The sequence below is a fragment of the Lepisosteus oculatus genome, chromosome 14, assembly GCF_040954835.1.
Source record: "Lepisosteus oculatus isolate fLepOcu1 chromosome 14, fLepOcu1.hap2, whole genome shotgun sequence".
NCBI lineage: Eukaryota > Metazoa > Chordata > Actinopteri > Semionotiformes > Lepisosteidae > Lepisosteus > Lepisosteus oculatus.
In genome coordinates, this window is record NC_090709.1 from 52,604,599 (window position 1) to 52,625,506 (window position 20,908).

At 44.2% G+C, this 20,908-nt stretch overlaps 7 non-coding genes across 7 annotated transcripts; 2 read left to right on the plus strand and 5 right to left on the minus strand.

Annotated features, from left to right (window-relative positions):
- Nucleotides 1-2,922: 2,922 nt before the first annotated feature.
- Nucleotides 2,923-2,995, minus strand: trnav-aac (transfer RNA valine (anticodon AAC)). Its single transcript has one exon. It is a non-coding gene; the product is annotated as a tRNA-Val (tRNA).
- Nucleotides 2,996-3,104: 109 nt separating this feature from the next.
- On the minus strand, nucleotides 3,105-3,177 carry trnaf-gaa (transfer RNA phenylalanine (anticodon GAA)). Its single transcript has one exon. It is a non-coding gene; the product is annotated as a tRNA-Phe (tRNA).
- A 1,022-nt stretch (nucleotides 3,178-4,199) lies between these two features.
- Nucleotides 4,200-4,271, plus strand: trnad-guc (transfer RNA aspartic acid (anticodon GUC)). The gene has a single exon. It is a non-coding gene; the product is annotated as a tRNA-Asp (tRNA).
- Nucleotides 4,272-4,887: 616 nt separating this feature from the next.
- On the minus strand, nucleotides 4,888-4,960 carry trnav-cac (transfer RNA valine (anticodon CAC)). Its single transcript has one exon. It is a non-coding gene; the product is annotated as a tRNA-Val (tRNA).
- A 7,724-nt stretch (nucleotides 4,961-12,684) lies between these two features.
- Nucleotides 12,685-12,766, minus strand: trnal-aag (transfer RNA leucine (anticodon AAG)). The gene has a single exon. It is a non-coding gene; the product is annotated as a tRNA-Leu (tRNA).
- Nucleotides 12,767-14,440: 1,674 nt separating this feature from the next.
- On the plus strand, nucleotides 14,441-14,514 carry trnat-agu (transfer RNA threonine (anticodon AGU)). Its single transcript has one exon. It is a non-coding gene; the product is annotated as a tRNA-Thr (tRNA).
- A 1,021-nt stretch (nucleotides 14,515-15,535) lies between these two features.
- Nucleotides 15,536-15,617, minus strand: trnal-aag (transfer RNA leucine (anticodon AAG)). The gene has a single exon. It is a non-coding gene; the product is annotated as a tRNA-Leu (tRNA).
- Between the last annotated feature and the right edge of the window lie 5,291 nt (nucleotides 15,618-20,908).

Sequence of the window (20,908 nt, forward strand, 5' to 3'; positions counted from 1 at the left end):
TTGCAATTTATGTGGCTCGGAAGGACACGTTTTTAAGAACTGCCCTCACGCCTACGCCAATAAACTCAAAATGAGAAAGGATGAGGCAGTGCTTGTTTCAGCCAAACCGGCCTGAAAATCCAAAGCAAATAACAAGTCAAACAAAGAACCCTTGTTGGACAAAGACTCTCAGCCTCCAGCCAGGATCAGTCCTGCTGTGGCTCCGGGGCCGGTGGAAGAGAAATCCACTACGCCCCCACAACTGCAGACTGCACCAGACAAGCACGAGGGTTTGAAAACCCCCGAGAACAGCGAGGACCCCTCCCCCACTCCTGCTCCTCAGAACGAGGGCCAGTGTGGGGCCCCCCGGTGAAGCGGGTCCAGCGAGGATACCCAGGATTCAGCAGAGCTGCTTTTCTCAGACTCTGCAAGTCCTACAGATGCCCTCCTCTCCTCCATCCAGTCCATCACGGAGGATCTGCAGCAGCTGGTGGGTGAGGGGGAAGAGGAGACTGGTGCATCGGCTGCACCCCTTTCCCCTCAGTGCTCCCAGGAGCTGGACTTGAGGAAAAGGAAAAATGACTCTGTTTTCTCCCCGAGCGAGGAGGAAGGAGAGCATGGTGATGGGGACAGCTGGAACCCCTGCACCCCTCCCTCTACCCCCTTCCCTGAAATGGACTCCGTGAACGCTATTACTGCTGCCACCCTGATGAAGGCTCATTCAGAGGATGGCTGGCAGGAAATTGGTAAGAAGAAAAAGAAAAAGAAGTAAATCAAGAGAGGTATAAAAGCTTTGAAGATAGGTGGGATAAAGGGCCTTCTGATTGGTCAGGGGACAATAACAACAGAACCTCTGGCGTGGCCATTCTTTTCAAAGGATGGGCTTTCAAATTGAAAAGTATTCAGAGGGTCATAGATGGCAGGTTGCTGTGTGTGGATGTGGAATGGGGGACCGTTAACCTGCGGCTAATCAATGTGTATTGTCCTACTGACGTTGGAGGAAGGGTGGAGCTACTCAAAGCACTCTCTCCCCTATTGTTATGTAGCACAGACGTGATAGTGGGAGGGGATTTTAATTGTATCTTAGAGCACACAGATAGGCAGTCTAGCTCTCCGATAAAATTGGATTCCAGCTCACTGGCCCTGCAAAACTTAGTTCAAGACTTTAAACTCTCAGACACATATAGATGTATATATCCCACAATAGCAGGATATACATGGTCAGGGAGGAATAGCAGCTCCAGAATTGACTATTGCTTTGTCTCAGAGAGAGTGAAAGTTGTTGGGGTCACTCTTCACCCTGTCTTCTTCTCAGATCATCAGGCTTTAGGGAGTAGAGTGGAACTCCATGGTGGGACTGTCTTTGGCCCAGGCCTCTGGAAACTCAACACAAAGCTGCTAGAGAATGAGGGGGTAGTATCCCGCTACAAGGAGAAACTATCACAGTGGCTGTCCTTGCAGTGTCTGTACGAGTCAGTAGGAGAGTGGTGGGAGGAGGTGAAGGTGAGGACAAAGGCCTTTTTCATGGATGAGGGAAGGAAGGCTGCTGCCAGACGGAGAAGAGTGCTAGCCAGGAAACAGAGGCAGCTGCAGCGTCTCTACACGAGACAGTGGCTTCGATGTGCTCGAGGATATCACCCTTTTAAAAAAGGATGTCCGGAGCATAGCGGAAGAAAGTAGTCGAGGAGTGCTGTTAAGAAGCAGAGTGCAGTTCTTGGAAGAAAATGAGAAGTGTACTTGCTTCTTTTTCAGGAAAGTGGTAGGCTCCAAGTCTGTCATGGAAAGTGTAGTTGATGAGGAGGGAAGAGAGAGAACAGAGCCGAGTGCTATCCTCTCCTGCATCGAGGCCTTCTTGTCACGGACGTCCAAGGGGACTAACCGTGGGGAGCAGGAGGGCGGAAAAAGACCCATATGCTTAGCGGCGATACGGGAAAAAGGCCCGGGCTCATTAGTGCAAAGAGTTCAGGAATGCCGTATAGAAACCTGTGCCCTCAGGGAGCGGACGTGGGGCGCCCTGGTGCTAGGCGGGTCTCAGGACATCCGAACGTCAGTGCTGAGCGAGGACAGAGTGCAAGACCCTGAAATTTTTAGCCAAGGGAAAGAGAGGGACAGGAAGGACAGCAGACCAGAAACTAGGGACAGGACAGAGAAGGACCGCCCTCTGGCTGCAGAGGGCGTGACACTTCTACTCAAGACTGTACAGCTCTACAGAGGTAAAGGATGAAGAAATTCATTTTTTTACCTCAAAGCTAGAAAACGTTTTGAGTGAAGAAGATAGGGAAGTACTTGAGGGGGATTTGACAGTAGAAGAGCTGAGAGGCTATGGAGAGCTTACAGAAGGGGAAAACGCCGGGTGCTGACAGGCTCCCTAAAGGGGTGTCTGCTTTTACTACTTGCACGAATGAAGGCAAAAAAAAAGCCAATCGATGTGAACGAACGGCGCTTTACAGAGGAGTACTGCCTGACTGGATCGTTGATGAACGACAGAGGCCACTCCGACCTCTTCTCGGTTTTCTTCAATGACTTACTAAGGATCTTCTTCACATTCGCCCATGCAGGGGAAGCCAGTTACACCAAAGCAAACGCAGGAAAGTGCATTTCAAGCAGAGACCAGGAGGGACTTGTTTACACCGACAGTGGGCGGAGAATGGAACAATGCGCCCAGCCCTGTTGCTGGAGCCGATTCTTGATGAGCTCTTGGGCTCACTAAGAGGCCCCCGCTGGATGCTAATCTTTCTGTTGTTCTTGCAGGTCCTGCGCTGCTTTTGAGCCGACAGAGCTCGTCCTGGTTTGCCGGCACAGCCCAATTGCAAATGATCGGCTACGCGTACAGAAGGAACGTGCGTTTGGTACAAGAGTGCACGAAGGCACCGGAAATACATTGGGAACAAATGACCGGTTGCTCAAGACCTCTGTGAAGTACAGGAGCGTGCAACACGAGGCTGTTTCCGCCCGGTCTCGAACCGGGGACCTCTCGCGTGTTAGGCGAACGTGATAGCCGCTACACTACGGAAACCTGCAGGGACTGCTGCTGGTGTCTCGCTTGCGTTTCGGGCTGAGAAAGGGACGCGTCACTTTAGGAAGGGGGTGCTGGAGAGAGGAACAAAGGGCGCGATGAAACAAAATGCCGAAACCCGGGATCGAACCAGGGACCTTTAGATCTTCAGTCTAACGCTCTCCCAACTGAGCTATTTCGGCGGTGCGCTAAGCCCACAGCCACCTGCTCCAGCCTTCCTGTGTTGTGGCATGAGCGCACCAAGAGTAGCGGGAGAGTGTTGCAGGAATGTCACTCAGAAGGAAAGCCACCCAGCTGCGCCCTCTGAGCTCTGTCCAGCGCATCTTCCTCGCATGGACTCCTGCCTGCGACGGGCAGGAAACAATTAGCAAGAACAGAACGACACCCCATGGGTGTCTCATGACCGCACCTTAGGTTGTGACACGTGCAGGTGTGAGGGGTTGCCGGGCTACTTTGGAGCAGAGCTTGGGCGGAGGGGGGGCGGGAAAGCAGACAGAGGTGACACCTCAAGGTCTGCACGATCACAGCTCTCCGCCGCCCCAGGCTTCCGCTCGATAAGCTACTGGACACACCCGCCCCTCCTCACACAGACCGTGGAAAAGCCCCCGAGTGGGAGGGCTCTCTCTTCCTCCCAGGAGCTCTTGGACACGACGCACAGACAGGGCGCGGGGAGCCGCTGCCTGCAAACACGGCTCCAGGAAGGACTCCACTCCGCAGGAGCCGCAGAGCAGAGGAGATGAGGGCAGCTTAGCTCCTGTGCAGAGACCTGAGCTGTTGTTGCTGTGGATGCTGTCTTTTCTGCACTCGGGGTAGGAGTGAATGTTGAGTTGCCCTTAGAAATGAAGCAGAGCACTTCAACGGCACGGGTGTGTGTGTGTGTGCGCCCTGGTGATTCTGGGAGACAGATCGAACCTGGGCTAAAAGAGAGGGGGCTTAGCCCTCTTCCATTTGCTAGTTCAAAGTTGTACAACCCATTTGTATCTGCTAGGCGGCGCAGTCGTCGTGCACAAAGAACGCTTTGAAAAGCGTCAAAGGCAAGTCATTCCGAGTTGGTCGTTTGTGTTTTCCGTTCAGACGCGAAATGCTGAAATGATCTCTCGGCTCCTCGGTTGTCATTTCTGCTCCGTAAAGGGATCACAGCACGCGTCGGCTTCCAGCATGCTGGATCGGGACACGATGCCGGGGGTTGGAGAGAGCGATGTCTTCCTCGTTAGTATAGTGGCAAGTATCCCCGCCTGTCACGTGGGAGACCGGGGTTCGATTCCCCGACGGGGAGTAGCTTTTCTTTCACCTCCTTAGAGAAATGACTGCCTTTCACTTCTCTGTTTTCTTTCACAGCGTCGTGCACCTTTTCATTGCTCTCGCTTTCAGAGCCTCCGCACGGCACACGACTCGACATCAGGAAGCACATTGAAGTGAAAGCAGGAAGCGCTGCGACATGCACTGTGCAGATCCCGCCACACTAAGAGGTGAGTGGGTCTGTTCGATGCACAAAGAACGCTTTGAGAAGCGTCAGAGGCAAGTCATTCCGAGTTGGTCATTTGTGTTTTCCGTTCAGACGCGAAATGCTGAAATGATCTCTCGGCTCCTCGGTTGTCATTTCTGCTCCGTAAAGGAATCACAGCACGCGTCGGCTTCCAGCACGGTGGGTCGGGACACGATGCCGGGGGTCGGAGAGAGCGATGTCTTCCTCGTTAGTATAGGACCTGTCACCTGTCCCCACCTGTCACGCGGGAGACTGGGGTACATCAGGACGCGCATTGAAGTGAAAGCAGGATGCGCTGTGACATGCACTGTGCAGATTCCGCCACACTAAGAGGTGAGTGGGTCTGTTCGATCACAGCGCTCGACGAATCCCCAATCCCCTTTTGTGCCTGGCGACAAAAGATGTCTGTTTCCACCCGGTTTCGAACCGGGGACCTTTCGCATGTGAGGCAAACGTGATAACCACTACACTATGGAAACGATGGTAAGACGTGCCCAGCGGCCCAGTGCTGAGCTTCGCCAATGCGATTCAGCTGCTTCCAGTGCCTTTATTGGAGTGCACTGATGGACGGTGCTCTCTCTCCAGAGACCAGCACGCCTGTCATGGACGGAGCAGGAAAGGCGGCGCCACATTCTACAGCCCTCTCCACGCAATCGACGAAATCGGGCTACTGAAGTGGAGAAAAACGCCTCTCCAGAAAGTGCAAATATCATCTTGGAGACTATAAATCCTATTGCCGAAGGTCAGCCCTGTCTACCAGAGTAACCCTCCCACAGCGATGATCAGCTCGTCTCACACGCGAGAAGTTTCGGTTGGAAACAAGCGCCCCCTCTTCTCGCACGTTTTGCACGTTCGAGTAGTTTTAATGCTGCTCTTTCGTACACGGTGCTGATCTTTTGGAAAGCAGGAGGCAAAACCGAGTCGAACCGCCTGGGTGAAAACCAGGAACCCTAACCGCCTTACTATATGGCAGCGAACAACCATGCTGTTCCCGGCATCATGCAAGGAAACTACATAAATATGAGAAAACACGCAAGAGAGTTGTCACTCAGAGTGTCGAAGGGTCGATGTATACTGGGGCTCAGTTGAAATGCAACGTCAGGACTTTTCCGAATTATGTCACACGAAGAGAGCACAGCCCTTTCCGCCCTGCCGCGTGTGTCTCGGTAACTCGCTGTGATCGTATAGTGGTCAGTACTTTGCGTTATGGCCGCAACAACCCCGGTTTGAATCCGGGTCACGGCAGAATAGGGGCGTCCGCTTTTACTACTTGCACGAATGAAGGCAAGAAAAAGCCAATCGATGTGAACGAACGGCGCTTTACAGAGGAGTACTGCCTGACTGGATCGTTGATGAACGACAGAGGCCACTTCGACCTCTTCTCGGTTTTCTTCAATGACTTACTAAGGATCTTCTTCACATTCGCCCATGCAGGGGAAGCCACTTACACCAAAGCAAACGCAGGAAAGTGCAATTCAAGCAGAGACCAGGAGGGACTTGTTTACACCGAGAGTGGTCGGAAAATGGAACAATGCGCCCAGCCCTGTTGCTGGAGCCGATTCTTGATGAGATCTTGGGCTCACTAAGAGGCCCCCGCTGGATGCTAATCTTTCTGTTGTACTTGCAGGTCCTGCGCTGCTTTTGAGCCGACAGAGCTCGTCCTGGTCTGTCGGCACAGCCGAATTGCAAATGATCGGCTCCGGTTACAGAAGAAACGTGCGTTTGGTACTGTTGTAACAGAAGGAATAAGGTTCTTGATCCCAAGATGAAGTAAAACAGATGAGTTTATTGCATGCAAGGAAAAATAAAGCCGAAGTCTTGTTTCCCGCAAGAAACAACAAAACCGAAGTATTGTTCGATGTGCCGGTACAAACTTTTAGGTTATATAGTCCTTGCTTGCTGCTTCAGACGTCATTCAATGTTATGGTAAGGGGTGGGGTCATGGTATTTGGCCAGTTAAGAGGCCCTGGCCAAATGGTCAGTCTAAGATTATGCCCCCAGGGGGTTCCTTGTTCGCATCTGGAATCCTTATCAGTTAACCCCCTTTCCTGCCATAAACCCCTGTTGCTTAGAAGTCTAATTTTCAGGCAGAACTGACTTAAGTTAACCCTTTTTACATCTTATCTCTTACTTCATTCCCCCCTTATAAAATATGGCATACGTCAGGACTGCCTATTTTTACACATACAATGTCAGGGCAGATCTTTCCTTTTTAGATGTACAGGCATGCATTACCATGACATTGTGTGTTCCACAGTTACAACAATATGTTATTGATGTTTTTGTACAAGTGATAGTTACAATTATACATATAAAACAACCCTAATCCTACAAATACATAAAGTCCTACTCCAGGACCCAAACGCAGACCTCAGCCATGTGGAGATCTATCGTCAGGATCTTGGAACAGCAATACTGACCCAACTCCGATTATAATTTTTTGGCTTATAGATATGCCAACACCCGGAATGTATTGATACCATATCCCCAGAAATGCTCCTCAGGCCTAACAAGCACACTGTTGGTCTTAGGAAACATCAGACACAGAAACGGTAACAACATCCTTCTTTCTGTTCACTCAGTCTCTGGTGCCGTGGGTCGGTGAAAGTGCGATACGCGGATCCAGCGATCTCATCCTGTCACTCAGATGGCACAGTCAGTAGTTGGTGGCACTTGATATGGTCCCTCCCAGCAGGATTGCAACGTCTGGCAGGGTATCTCTTCTTCACCTACACCCACTCGCCAGGTATCCGGTCGTGTCTCACCTCTACTGGAGGTCCCCAAGCGTCCGGCACCTGTTCACGAGCCCTGTGCACTGCTTCAGTTAACAAACCTACAATACTTTAATAGAGAGTTAGTTAATTCATCAGTGCGTTAGCCAAACTTGGCCTCCAGGGAGTTTCTTTGGCTGCCCGTGATGATCTCAAATGGGCTCAGTCTCACAGTTCTGTTTGCTCCAGCCCGCAAACCGCACAGGACTGCAGGTAGAGCATCTACCCATGGTGTTCCTTCAGTTGATATTTCCTTAGTTGGTCTTTCAGACTGTGGGTGATGGGGGCAATGTGACTTCTAACTTACCCCTAGTGAGGCAATTACAGCCTGGCACACCTTCCCAGTGTAGTATGCCCCTAGATCAGTATCCAAGGGGAAGGGCAGTCCGTACCACGGGATCATCTTTGTCATACACTTGGGTATGTGCCAGTCCACATCCCATCATTATACAACCCCACATTTTTACACATTTGTTCTAACCACTATTAAACATCTATTAAAGCCCTCAACCTGAATTCTCCCCTTTCCCCAATAGAGGTTTCACAGGGGTCTCAGACTCCCGCTCTCCCAGTGCCGCTCGTCTGGCATCTGCATCTGCATGGTTGTTACCTTGAGTTACTGGAATTCTTTATTTATTGTGTTATTTACACCTTACTCAAGCTGCTTCTGTCGGCAGCTGTAAAACTACAAATCAGTTCAGAGACAAGCCCAGTATTCTTAACTGGAGTCCCTGCCGTTGTGAGAGAATCCTATTTCTCCATAGCCATCCAGAATTGTGGCCTACATGCAACAAATACATACATTATATACATATACAGTAACCCTTTGTCCACACTTACATATAAAGGAATGGTTGATCCATCTGAGGAAACCCCAGTCTCAGCACCTGTAAGAGAGCTTGTTTCAAATTATTACAGGCGGCTTTTGCTGCTGGAACCAAGGCAATCTTGTCCTTGTACTGCACTCCCCCCTTAAGCAGATCTGTTAAAAGTTGTGCTCACCCCGTAAAAACATTGCACCCTGGCCCTGTTAAAATTCCACAATGCTCGACACAAAAGGGCCTTATTATAACTGCTTAATATTAGACACTCTAAAGCTGAAGCAACTCAGACTTGTGGGTTTCCTCGTCAGGGGAAGAACTCAGAATACCATCAACATACTGAGTGATCACAGTCAGTTGAAGCCACGTGATACCCTGTTCTGGATAGTCATTCTTTGTAATGCATAATATTCCAACCCAATAGATCTGGGATAAAACCACCCATTAAAATCTGGTACTCGGCAAGTAAAACCTGCTGCCCCAATACTCCTGTGGCTTCCTGCCGTCTCCCCATATACATTACTCTATAGCACACTGTTGAACAGAGGAGTGAAACAAGCATGACAGTAGTGCTCCAGTATCCCCTAACAGAGAAACCAACACTCCATTAACAATACATTTTTATCCACTGGACTGGGACAGACTTAGGGAGGCTACAAGGGATTTACAGGATCTAATCGTTAGGTAAACAGATCTTCTCACAAGACGTTATTCTCCCCAGTCTCGATTCTAAACCTACAGCGTTTCAGCATGTCTGGTTTTGAGACATTCGAAAAAATCCAAATTGTTTCCACTATTGCAACTAATTGTATAAAAATACAAAAACTGTTTATCTAACTACTTTTACGTCCACCTGTACTGTACTTATACGTTTCAGACGCTCTTATATTTTCCAATCTCCTTACAGATGCAGCCATTCAAAGTGCGCGGTACAGACACGTACCGGAGGTAATTGGCTACGGCGTCGTGCATCGTGACGCGTGATGACGCAAAATACCGCGGTGCGTGATTGGTTGACCGACAGGGGCACTCGTGGTCCGTTGGTCTGTCGTAGAAAGACTTACTGTAAACGTCTTTACTGTGCCCGTTGTAGATATTGAATTTTACCACTGAAGGGAAATCTTAGTAGCTGAGCATAAAAAGAATAGGAGTTTACTGTAACGCGTGTGAAGGCCATAAACGATATTAATTTTGGAACATAAACATACAGTATATAGCTGGTCTTGGTACTTTAAAGAAAAAAATACACACCAGTATTCCATTTCTCCCTAAACATTGTAAACTTCGAAGTCTTTGACTAACGTGATACCGGAGTCAACAAGCATACTTTTAGAATTTGATTAAAAGGGAATATAATATGGAATCGCGTATCTCAAGAATTTAATAACGGTATGATTATATCCATGTACTGCGACAGGGCTCTGTAGGGCTGTTTCGCCTACGTGTTCATGCGAGCTGTCTTGTAGCCCACTGGTCTAGGTGCATGACTACCAACTGGCAGGTTGTGTGTTCAAATCCAGCTGGTGCTGGACTTTTCATTTTTATTTATTTATTTTTTAATCGCGTAACATAAACATATTACCGTATGCAAACTGTACTGTATACAGTATGAATATGTATATTTAATGTCTTAACTGTGCCCATTTAAGTATTGAATATTCATATCTAATTTACCACTGAAGAGAAATATTATTACATGGGGATTCAGTTGTCTGAAAAAACGCGTTTATTTCGGGCTGAAAAACACGTTTTGAAAAGTGTGCTGTTACTGCCCCATAACTTACATGGGGTTGACCAAACTTGCAGAAACATGTTTATTTCTGCTGAGAAACACGTTTTGACCCTTTCTGCACACTGGGGTTAAGAGCTGAGTGTGTGGGCTCTTCTGAGCATAAAAAGAATAGGAGCATACTGTAACGCGTGTGAAGGCCATAAACGATATTAATTTTGGAACATAAACAGACAGTATATGGCTGGTCTCCGTACTTTAAAGAAAAAAATACACACCAGTATTCCATTTCTTCCTAAACATTGTAAGCTTCGAAGTCTTTAACTAACGCGATACCGGAGTCAACAAGCATACTTTTAGAATTTGATTAAAAGGAAATATAATATGGAATTGCGTATCTCAAGAAATTAATAACGATATAATTATATTCATGTTGCAAAAGAACTGCAACGGACATAAAAACTCCCTTGCTTTTAACAGAGCGTTCCATAATTTCTAACTTCGAAAATGCCAGGTGAAAGGATTTGTAAACATATTTTGTTAAAGCAAGTCAGTTTTTTCCGCAACATATAAAATACATTTTTCCAAGAAAGTTTAGCCTTTGTCACTAATGAAACCACTAAATAAAGACATAAATATAGAAATCTTAAGATTTGTTTTATTTAATGTTGGTAGCAGGATGAACTGTCAGAGTGTATATTTTGTTGCAGAGTTGCTGCAAGATGTTAACAGTGAAAAAGGTATTTAGAAATGAGTTATTTCAAGATGAAAAAGAAAACATACACGAAACATGGTTTCATTATGACCAGAATCGGTCTTGAGATATTTTTAACTTGATTTACAGTATTTGAAAGGTATGTCTTAACACCGATACTACAGTGCTTAAGTACTGCTCACGTATATGTTTCTAGGTTTATATTATGCATTTCATACGGTCAAATTACTTTTTGAGCAACTAATAAGAAGCGCGAAACGGTATGTGTTTTAGTTTCGTTTTGTGCTGGGACCTGTGGATTGATTAGAGATATCAAGTACATACAAGTCATTTTTTAAATGTTGTAGTTCATCTTGAAAAAATGTTACGAGTACATCATCTATCAACAATTACACAGGTTCTGTTTCCATATTGCGGATTTTGGTTACGTAATATTATTTTCTAGATTTCACGTTGTGAATATATGATTTGGGCAAACAGAGCCGCAAAGAAGTACATTATTGGTTGTTGTTTTTTTTTTTTGCAGTTTTATCTAGAACAAGTGATGCTTAAACCTTTGTCTGATTCTTGTGAAACTATCCACACGACAGTTACAGTACCTAGGAGTTGACTTCAGTGATGTCACTGATGGGATGTTTCTAAAAATCCATCCTCTGTAAAACGTCTTCTCTAGTTGTCCTGCATATGTATTCGCTAATGAAGCTGTGTGTTCTGAGCCTGGATCTCTACATTTCTGTATGAACTAGCTTAGAGGGCTAAAGACAGCTTGTGTTTAAATTGAGTGTAAGGCAATTTATGCTTCTAAAGTCATGGTCAGCATTTATTTTTGTACTGTGCTGTAAACTTGTTCTGTTAAAGTCACATTATTTTATAGCGTTTTTATAGCGTTATCAAATCCAGTGGCGCTGTGTGTTAGTTTCCTGACTCCCATGTCACATGGTCTGTGATTGAAACCTGTAAAACCGGTTTAATTCGTCACAGCCAGCACTCTTCAGGTGTGAAGGTCTTCTGCTCAGAATGAAACGCTAAAATGTTTGTGTATTTTCTAATGGTAGTGGGGGCAGGGTGTGTGGGAACAGGTTTGGTTGAAATTGCATTGGAGATCTATGTTCTTCACACCTGAAACATTTTCTCTGAAAGCATTTTCTTTGCAGTTTAACCGATCTTGTTAAAGCATTTTACAGTTTACTATTATTAACCATATTAATTTTAAGTGCTTAATGTAAAATCTTGTAAAAATATATTTTCATTGTTCAAATATACATTAAGTCTGACTATCATATAATAAGTTAAATACAAAACTAAAGAAAAAATAGGGTTAAATATAATTCAAAATATTTTGCTAACAATGTTAACTGTTGATGAATAATAAAATGTATTAACTAAGGAGTAGGATGGCACAGTTGTTAGTATGTTTTTTGTTTTGTTTCTTTTTCATAAATACAACAGTAGTACCTGATGTCTCAGTGGCTTTCAAAATTAAATTATGCATGCAAACCTGTGAACTAGAAAGATAACTAAGATATCCATCCATTATATTCCATAATATCCATGAAATATATGGCGCTGAAATATGTGTGACGCAGTGGTGGCCTGACACGGTGAGGTGCCCTGGCAGCTGTATGATGCAGTGGTGGCCTGGCACGGTGAGGTGCGCTTGCAGCTGTGTGGCATGGTGAGGTGCGCTGGCAGCTGTGTGATGCAGTGGTGGTCGGGTATGTAGAGGTGTCGTGCGAGGCATGCTTTTTGCACGCATGAAGTAAATCCCACGATCGCTTTTGAACTTGGACAAAGTACTTCCAAGGGAGCGCTATGCGCAAAGATTTAACAAGCTCAACCCACGCCGACGATTTGGTGTGAAGAAGCAGAACATTCAAGTTTCACAGACAGAAGCAGCACGCCAGCACAGCCAACATTAAAACGGAGGGCACACTACGATTTGCATTGACACAAAAGTGATCTGGGCAGACATCGTTCCCTGCATAACGCAAAAAGTGACAAAGCGCTTTTGGGTTGAGAGGACGCAAGAAGGTTTTTGTTTTGTGCCTTGATGTCAAGCTGAGAAAGTATCTTTAAACACTTTGCTTAGTTTCTCGAGAGACTGCCAAAAAGCAGTTCCCTCCCTTTCGTCTGAAGCCAGCTGAAAGGGGGTCTCGACAGAAGAACCTGGCAGCGGTGGGATTTGAACCCACGCCCCCGCAGAGACTGGAGCCTTAATCCAGCGCCTTAGACCGCTCGGCCACGCTACCCGCTGTGCACTGTCTCTTTGTCTCATTACTTGCCCGGAGGAAGCCGGGTGGGTTTTGCTCTTGTCGCCCGAATTAGTGGCGTTATGACCGTGGAACCGACTACACCTGCTTTTTCTGAGATGCTTCCCCTCTCATGGCGAGATCTCTACTTCTTTAACACCTCTTGATAAAGATCTTCTGTTGAGCAGGTTTCAGACCTCTGCGTACAGCACCCTTGATGTCATTTTATTTTTACAGCAGCTGCATCCGGAAAGTTGTGTCTTTTACGTTTTATTTGAACAACAAAACTACTTACAATACAAACAAGAGCACATATAACGTATCAAGAAAATCGTCAGGGGCACATGCTATAATACAATGACACTTTATGAAAAATGATTACACAAAGTAAAGATAAGGTCCGCACAGCTTGTTCTTACATTTCGAAAGAGTCCGTAAATACCCCTTTACGTCTATTTTGAACTGTTCAAATGTAGGACTCTTCCCAGACCATTTCACTTTATACCACATTCCTAAACGAGGATGCTTCTCCTGTTTTAGAACTATTTTGGGCGGTATGGCTTATACAGCACACCCACAGTATTCTAATGGTGGACTGCAGATCTGTGCTATAGTTCAGTCGAATTCAAGGGATCCAGCAATCGTACCGGATTTGTCTGGGATTCTGAAATGTCTCTTGCAAAAGTATTTGGGTTTGCTTGAACCTTTGATAAAAAAAGTGATCTGATCTGAGACTACCCAGCTTACAATCTCTGAGGTAGTTGTCACTAAACTCGGACGTGATGTGGCACACATGTGCCGTGTGCCTTTACTTTTGTAAAAAACTGGTATCGGGAAAAGTTTCTTAATATTTCTTTTGATTAGCATGCAAGAAAATGTGATCATTACCTATGGAATTTCCCGCCAGCGTGGAGCTTGAATTCACAACCTTGAGACTCAGTGTTCAAGAGTCACAGAAGAGGTCAGCCTGGTCTTCAGTTTGCCAACGATAAGCTCCGGCAGTGCTCCTCTGTAAAGCAGATTGTTCGGATCGGTTATGTGGGACGGCACTTCGATACTAAGATCGTTTGCAGCACACGCATGGTTTCCCCCTTCACGCAAAAAACATAGACGAAGGAAACTCTCTTGTCTTGGGCTGCTGACTCCCGGATTTAAAGCGCTCTGGGTGCCAGCTATGTCTCTAACAAGCACACTATAAAGACAGGAATTACACTTTGCTCACGTCACGCATGGAATGGCGAGGCTACTTGTTCCAATATTATCTAGTCTCACCTCATATGGTGCCGATTCCTGGTTTTCATTTAAGAAAGAGCACTGCAAACACCGTAAACAGTGCAAAACGTGTGATGAAAGAAGTCTTTTCCCCCCTTTGTCTAAAGCGGAACACAGCGGAGTCATGCCGAGGGTTGTGAGATCAAGATTTCAGTGGAGCACTGTCGTCTACGTCTTTAGCTACATGAGTTGGACATCCTCTTGTACAGGGAAAGCAGATTAAGATCCTCTGACATGAAAAGTGACAGATAAAAGCCATTTCTCATCCTTTCTCTTAGTGGTGGAACTATCGCATGTAAATGAGGCAACTTGCAAGGCGAGCAGGCTCGGTGCACACCGAACGCAGATGTCTCAGAGCAGTAGAGACGTGTCCAAGTGGCTGTCAAAGGACAGCACTTTGCCGGCGCCGTGGCTTAGTTGGCTAAAGCGCCTGTCTAGTAAACAGGAGATCCTGGGTCCGATTCCCAGCGGTGCCTTTCTTCCTGTCTTACTGTACAGAATTTATCCTTATGGGCAAATCCCATGCCTTTTAATTCAGGTGAATGCAAGTGTCCGTTTCCTTTCTGGAACAACTTGTTTTGAAAGAAATCTATACAGCTTGCGAAAGATGAAACACAAATCTTGCTTATCAGTGAAGAAGAGGTACTCCCAGCAGGCCAGCTAATACCAGCAAAGTTTTTTTTTCACCCTAACCCAGAGAATGGAGAGAAGCGAGGCGCCTGTGGCTCTGCAGTGTAATCAGTTCGCGAGTTCGGCGGTTAGCTGAAAGAGTGGTAAATGGAGCTCGCCCCAGCCCGTCCTTATTCTTATTCTTTTAAAGAGGATAAAAAATTAACTTCGCCGCCATTACTACCAGCTTTAAAAGACTGCCATGGGCACAGAAAAAAAAACACACTACAGATGACTTTTCTGGAACCGAAGCAGAGATTCCTTTACGAACCAACTGATAATGCTCAGCCAGTGAATACTGTTAACAGAATGTGAAAGCACGATCAACTTTGTAACTGCAACCACAGGAAAAACAGCAAGAAGCAGGCTCCATTCCCCATTTAAATCTGTCGTGCGAGGCATGCTTTTTGCACGCATGAAGTAAATCCCACGATTGCTTTTGAACTTGGACAAAGTACTTCCAAAGGAGCGCTATGCGCAAAGATTTAACAAGCTCAACCCCCGCCGACGATTTGGTGTGAAGAAGCAGAACATTCAAGTTTCACAGACAGAAGCAGCACGCCAGCACAGCCAACATTAAAACGGAGGGCACACTACGATTTGCATTGACACAAAAGGGATCTGGGCAGACGTCGTTCCCTGCATAACGCAAAAAGTGGCAAAGCGCTTTTGGGTTGAGAGGACGCAAGAAGGTTTTTGTTTTGTGCCTTGATGTCAAGCTGAGAAAGTATCTTTAAACACTTTGCTTAGTTTCTCGAGAGACTGCCAAAAAGCAGTTCCCTCCCTTTCGTCTGAAGCCAGCTGAAAGGGGGTCTCGACAGAAGCACCTGGCAGCGGTGGGATTTGAACCCACGCCCCCGAAGAGACTGGAGCCTTAATCCAGGGCCTTAGACCGCTCGGCCACGCTACCCGCTGTGCAGCGTCTCTTTGTCTCATTACTTGCCCGGAGGAAGCCGGGTGGGTTTTGCTCTTGTCGCCCGAATTAGTGGCGTTATGACCGTGGAACCGACTGCACCTGCTTTTTCTGAGATGCTTCCCCTCTCATGGCGAGATCTCTACTTCTTTAACACCTCTGGATAAAGATCTTCTGTGGAGCAGGTTTCACACCTCTGCGTACAGCACCCTTGATGTCATTTTATTTTTACAGCAGCCGCATCCGGAAAGTTGTGTCTTTTACGTTTTATTTGAACAACAAAACTACATACAATACAAACAAGAGCACATATAACGTATCAAGAAAATCATTAAGGGCACATTCTATAATACAATTACACTTTATGAAAAACGATTACACAAAGGTATTCGGGTTTGCTTGAACCTTTAAAAAGAAGTGATCTGAAACTACCCAGCTTACAATCTCTGAGGTAGTTGTCACTAAACTCGGACGTGATGTACCACACATGTGCCATGTGCCTTTACTTTTGTAAAAAACTGGTATCGGGAAAATTAATGTCGAAACCCAAAACAGTAACATATTTAAGAGTAAATGCCTCCTAATAGCTAGCAAGCGCTCCTAGTTAGTAAAGTTGTTTGTGTCCCAGCCTGTCACGCGGGAAACCGGGGTTTGATTACCGACGGGGAGACAGCTAGTTTTTTTATGATCAGATTCCAGTCTTTAATGCTGTGTGTGAGAGTTTACGTAACTTTCCTTTTCTCACATTTTCTGACGACTATTCCGAAGGAGCGCCCTATCAACTCCTAATACTTTTCAAAAATCTGCCTGCATGTTTGATTAGTTTTGTTTTACTTAGAAAAAGTTCAATATTAATCATAACTAAAGAAAATTATGATCAGAAACAAAAACAAAATGTTGAAGATGCAACTCGATCTTGAATCAGAGCTGGGTGACATGGGCTTCTGTTCTGATATGGTTGTACGAGAAACAGGAGGAATCTCTTCTCTCCTATGGAACATGAGCTGAATCAGGAATATCAACGCATGACCTACATCGTAAAACTAAAATAAAAACTAACATTAAGTTATCAGAGACATCCATTTATATACAAACAAGAGACAGACAAAGCAATAATTCTACATTAACTTGTCCTGCACTGATCAGACTAATTGAAATGGTCTGATTCAGAGCCTGTGCAGCTTGTGCTAATACAACAACGCCAGTATTGAACCCTCAGCACCATACTGACTACTGAGCACAAGTTCAGCTGCTCTCCAGCTTTGTTACGCATGGTTTTTTATTGCAAATGGAGCTGATCTCCAGACAGCACAGTGTTAGTCAGCAGCCTCTTCTAGTAATACATCGCCCCTGTCCAAAATCTCTAGGTAAAAAAAACACATTTTATACATTTGTCTGTTTAAAGATATAATCTCTTTAAAAAAGACAAAGGGTTTGTGTGTCAATTGTTTCGAATTAATTTCGAACGCAAAGAAAAGTAGTTTTCTTCCAAGAAATCACACATTTGTCGCAACCTCCATACTATACTTCTCTCTTGTAGTAGTAAAGCATTTTGATTTAAACTGAACAATATATTAAATGTTTCATCTATACACTTACGATTAACATAGGCAGCCTTGAACGGATTGCGGAAATCAAATATACAGATGGACTCAGAGTGTGCTTTCCAACTTTTGTGTAACATTTTCCTTTGATAGGGCGGAGTTGTTTTTAAATTCTGGATTAAATAAAAAGGAGTGACGTCAGTGTAAAACAGCTTTCCTTTGTGGGGAACAACAGTTGTGTTCCATATTTCTAATTATTTTGGTTTCAAGATAGCAATTTAGTATGAAACATAAAAGCCAGCTGGATAAATCTGTTACACATCATTTACAATGGTCTTTCAACTAATAGCCCGTGCAGGGATCAAACCCCAAGTGTTGTTGCGAGTTGCATAAGGCTCTGCAACATGCAGATGAGAAACTAACCTCCGCTTCTTCATTATATACACAGTGAGCTATATTTGCGAGCCTACTGCCCCCTGCGGGCTCTGTATTTGATTGCGGTACAAGACCGGCTGTGGAGGTAAAGTGAGATGGGTGTGTACATTAAAAGGCTCATAGCGTCCCTGGGAAGGCTCAAACCACCACCCTTTTTGTTAACAACCGAGCCACAAAGACTCATGTACAGCTTAACACTCCTCGGTCTCAGTGAAAGTGATACACTCCATAAAATTTCTGGAGAATCATTTGTCAATTTCCCTACGGGATTAATAAAGTATTATCTATCTCTCTTAAAGGAAAATCGCCAACAGTGGCCGATATCTATTGGAGTTTTTTTCATTCTATACTGCAATTTCTGAAGGGTACAGGCTTGGGGAATCGGACCTTATGGTGAAGGCTGCGGGCTCAGCAGCAGCAGAACCTGATCAGTATTGGTTGACTCCGATATACTTTGACAACTTAACTTCTGGATTTAGAGACATTTACCTTAGTGTCGGTATACTAAGATGTTTTGGTAACGAGGAAGGAGGGACAAAGCAAATTGGCAGAATGTGTGCTATTTTGTTGACTACAAGTCCCCACATGCCAGAGGGTCAATATTAAAAAAAAAACGTAACAGTATAATCTCTTGTACTTCACAATTTAATAGTGTCTGTTACATTGTGTCTCACACCTCAGTCTCAGAATTGTGAGACGAGTTTGTAATCAGGAGGGAGGGCAATAGCAATTCAGCAGAAATTGCATTCACCTTTTCCCAATGCATTCTCACATGCCATTTTCTCACATGCCATGCTCAGAGGGTCATATTTTTAAAATGGTATCATAAAATGTCCTGAAGTTCAGGATTTTGACAGTCTGTTATATTGTGTCTCACACCTTGATGTCAGAAATATGAGATGATTTTAAAATCAGGAGGGAGGGCCCTAGAAATATAGCAAACATTGCATTTACCATTTGACAATGTATTCTCTCGTGCCATGTTCAGAGGGTCGTATTTAAAAAAAACGGTACAGTACAATGTCCTGAAGTTCAGGATTTTTATAGTCTTTTCCATTGTCTCTCACACATCTGTGTCAGAATTTTTAGACATTTTCATAACCAGGAGGTAGGTTCGATCACCCTCTGCTCATCCTCAGTTAACCATATAGTCTCATATGCCATGTTCTAAATGTCCCATTTAAAACTGCTATATTAAAATTTCTTGTAAAATGCAAGAGTTTGAGACTTTTTATGATCAGAAGGCAAGGTCGTGGAAAATATGCAGGAAGTGCCAGTGAATTTACGTTTTGCCTTTGTCTTATTTACTCGTGGTATAACATGCCAGTTTGTTTTATTGTGAGTTGTGTTTCTGAAATGTGTTTCATACAAAAATGCAATTTTGACAGTCTCTACTTACATATTCCCCTTTACTGAGGAAATGTACAATAATACATCCGGATAAGTATTTTTAAAAATGTCTGTAGAGAGCCATCTACAGGCGAAAGACGACATAACATCACAGCAGTAGCATTTAAGATGGAACGAAAAACACAAAGCAGCAGCTGGTGAATAAGAAGCCAACTTCAGCCTTGTTAATGCAATAGCATTAGGTGAGGTGGAAAAATATTTCTTGCTCTGAATCTTAACATTTTTATAGGAGGTGTTCTAGGACCTCTTGCCTCAGAAAAAGAACTGCCAGTACATCAATTATTTCTACTCAATCAATAGCAGCAGTGTTATCAGTACTGAGCCCTAAATGTAGGTCCTATCATCATATAAAAAGTCGAAAGTATCGACTGCATTCAACTGATAAAATGTATCTTCTATGAGAGTTATATCTTTATCCAAAATACATCGGAAACAAATTTGCACGTTTTTTGGGGGGGATCCTGAAGACTGAGACTCAAAACTTTTTTTTCCTTCTTTCCAGGAGGAAGGATTATTCAGATGCAAACATTGTCCCAAAATCGATGTACTCTTCAATGATATTCAAATCCTCAAATTCTTCATCTGAATGTCGATATTGAAATATGATATCGTACAAATTGTGGTTTTCTTTTTAAAGCAAATTTTATGCTTTAAATTAAATAAATTGTATTTATTATGAATGTGCCGGAATTTTTTCAGTACTTTAGAGGGTTCTGCCATTTTAGATGTTATGCTGTTCCTGTCTGATTTATCAAATGTGTCATTTAAATCTCCCATCATTTCTATATCAGCCTGAAGACCTTGAAGTAAAGATTGCAATTCATCCAAAAATGCAATTCATCCAAAAAAAGTTTCCCACTGGTGATACATACAAGGAAATGAATGTACATTTTCCCCCCAAATCAACAAATTTAAAATCAAATACCTCCCTCATCTGCAGGTGGAGAGAATAATGTCAGAATAAATACAGGTTTAAAAGTCAGGAGCATTGATAGTCCTATTTTAAAATGACACTAAAATGCTCACAATATATTAAAAAGCTCTGTAAAATAATAAAAAGAAATAATACACAGTTATAAAGCTCAGGAATTATCAATGGGAACTTACAATGGGTTGATATGATTTAAAAAATAAAATATTTGAAAAAATCCACTTACAATATGCTAAAAATGGCAAGAATACTTAAAACAGGTTTTAAAATTAAAAAAAAATAAAACAAGTTAAAAATAAATACTAAATGGGTTTGAAATTCAGGAATGTGATTGGCCAGATGCTTACAATGAGTGTTGCTGGTGTTTCGTGTGATTTACTGAAATGAAAAAATATTCAATTTAAAAACGGCAAGAGCTCGTATGAAAAAAAAGTTCTTAAGTATCTTTGTTGTAAGAGCTGCACCAGAACTAGTGTATTCATATACATCAGAAAAGTAGCTGAACGTGACTGGTTTATATTCAGTTATATGCATTGGGGACGAAAAGGAGACTTACATGGATTTTATTAGGTTTTAGGAATCAGAACATTTATTTTTACACATTTATGCCTACGAGCAGAAATAACTTCCTGCTTTCAGCACTTTTATTGTTTCTGCTTGTAACCTCGAACAGAGAAACCTAGTACTGACTCACAGAAACGCCCCGGAGTTTCTGTGTTTCTGGGATTTAAGAGGGATGTACTGTATGAAGACAGTAAAGGGAGTTTTTTTTTCCCGCTGTAGAGTATGAAGGCGGTTTGATGAGTCTGGAGGGAGGAGACACGCATTCCGCACGGGGAGCGCAGAACAACGAGTTTCACCTGCAGCTCGCCGAGTCCTGTCCTATATAACCGCTGAGCCTGGGACACACTGAGTCTCTAACCAGTGTTCGAGATGTAAAGGGTTGAACCCAGAAGTCGAGAGTGGAG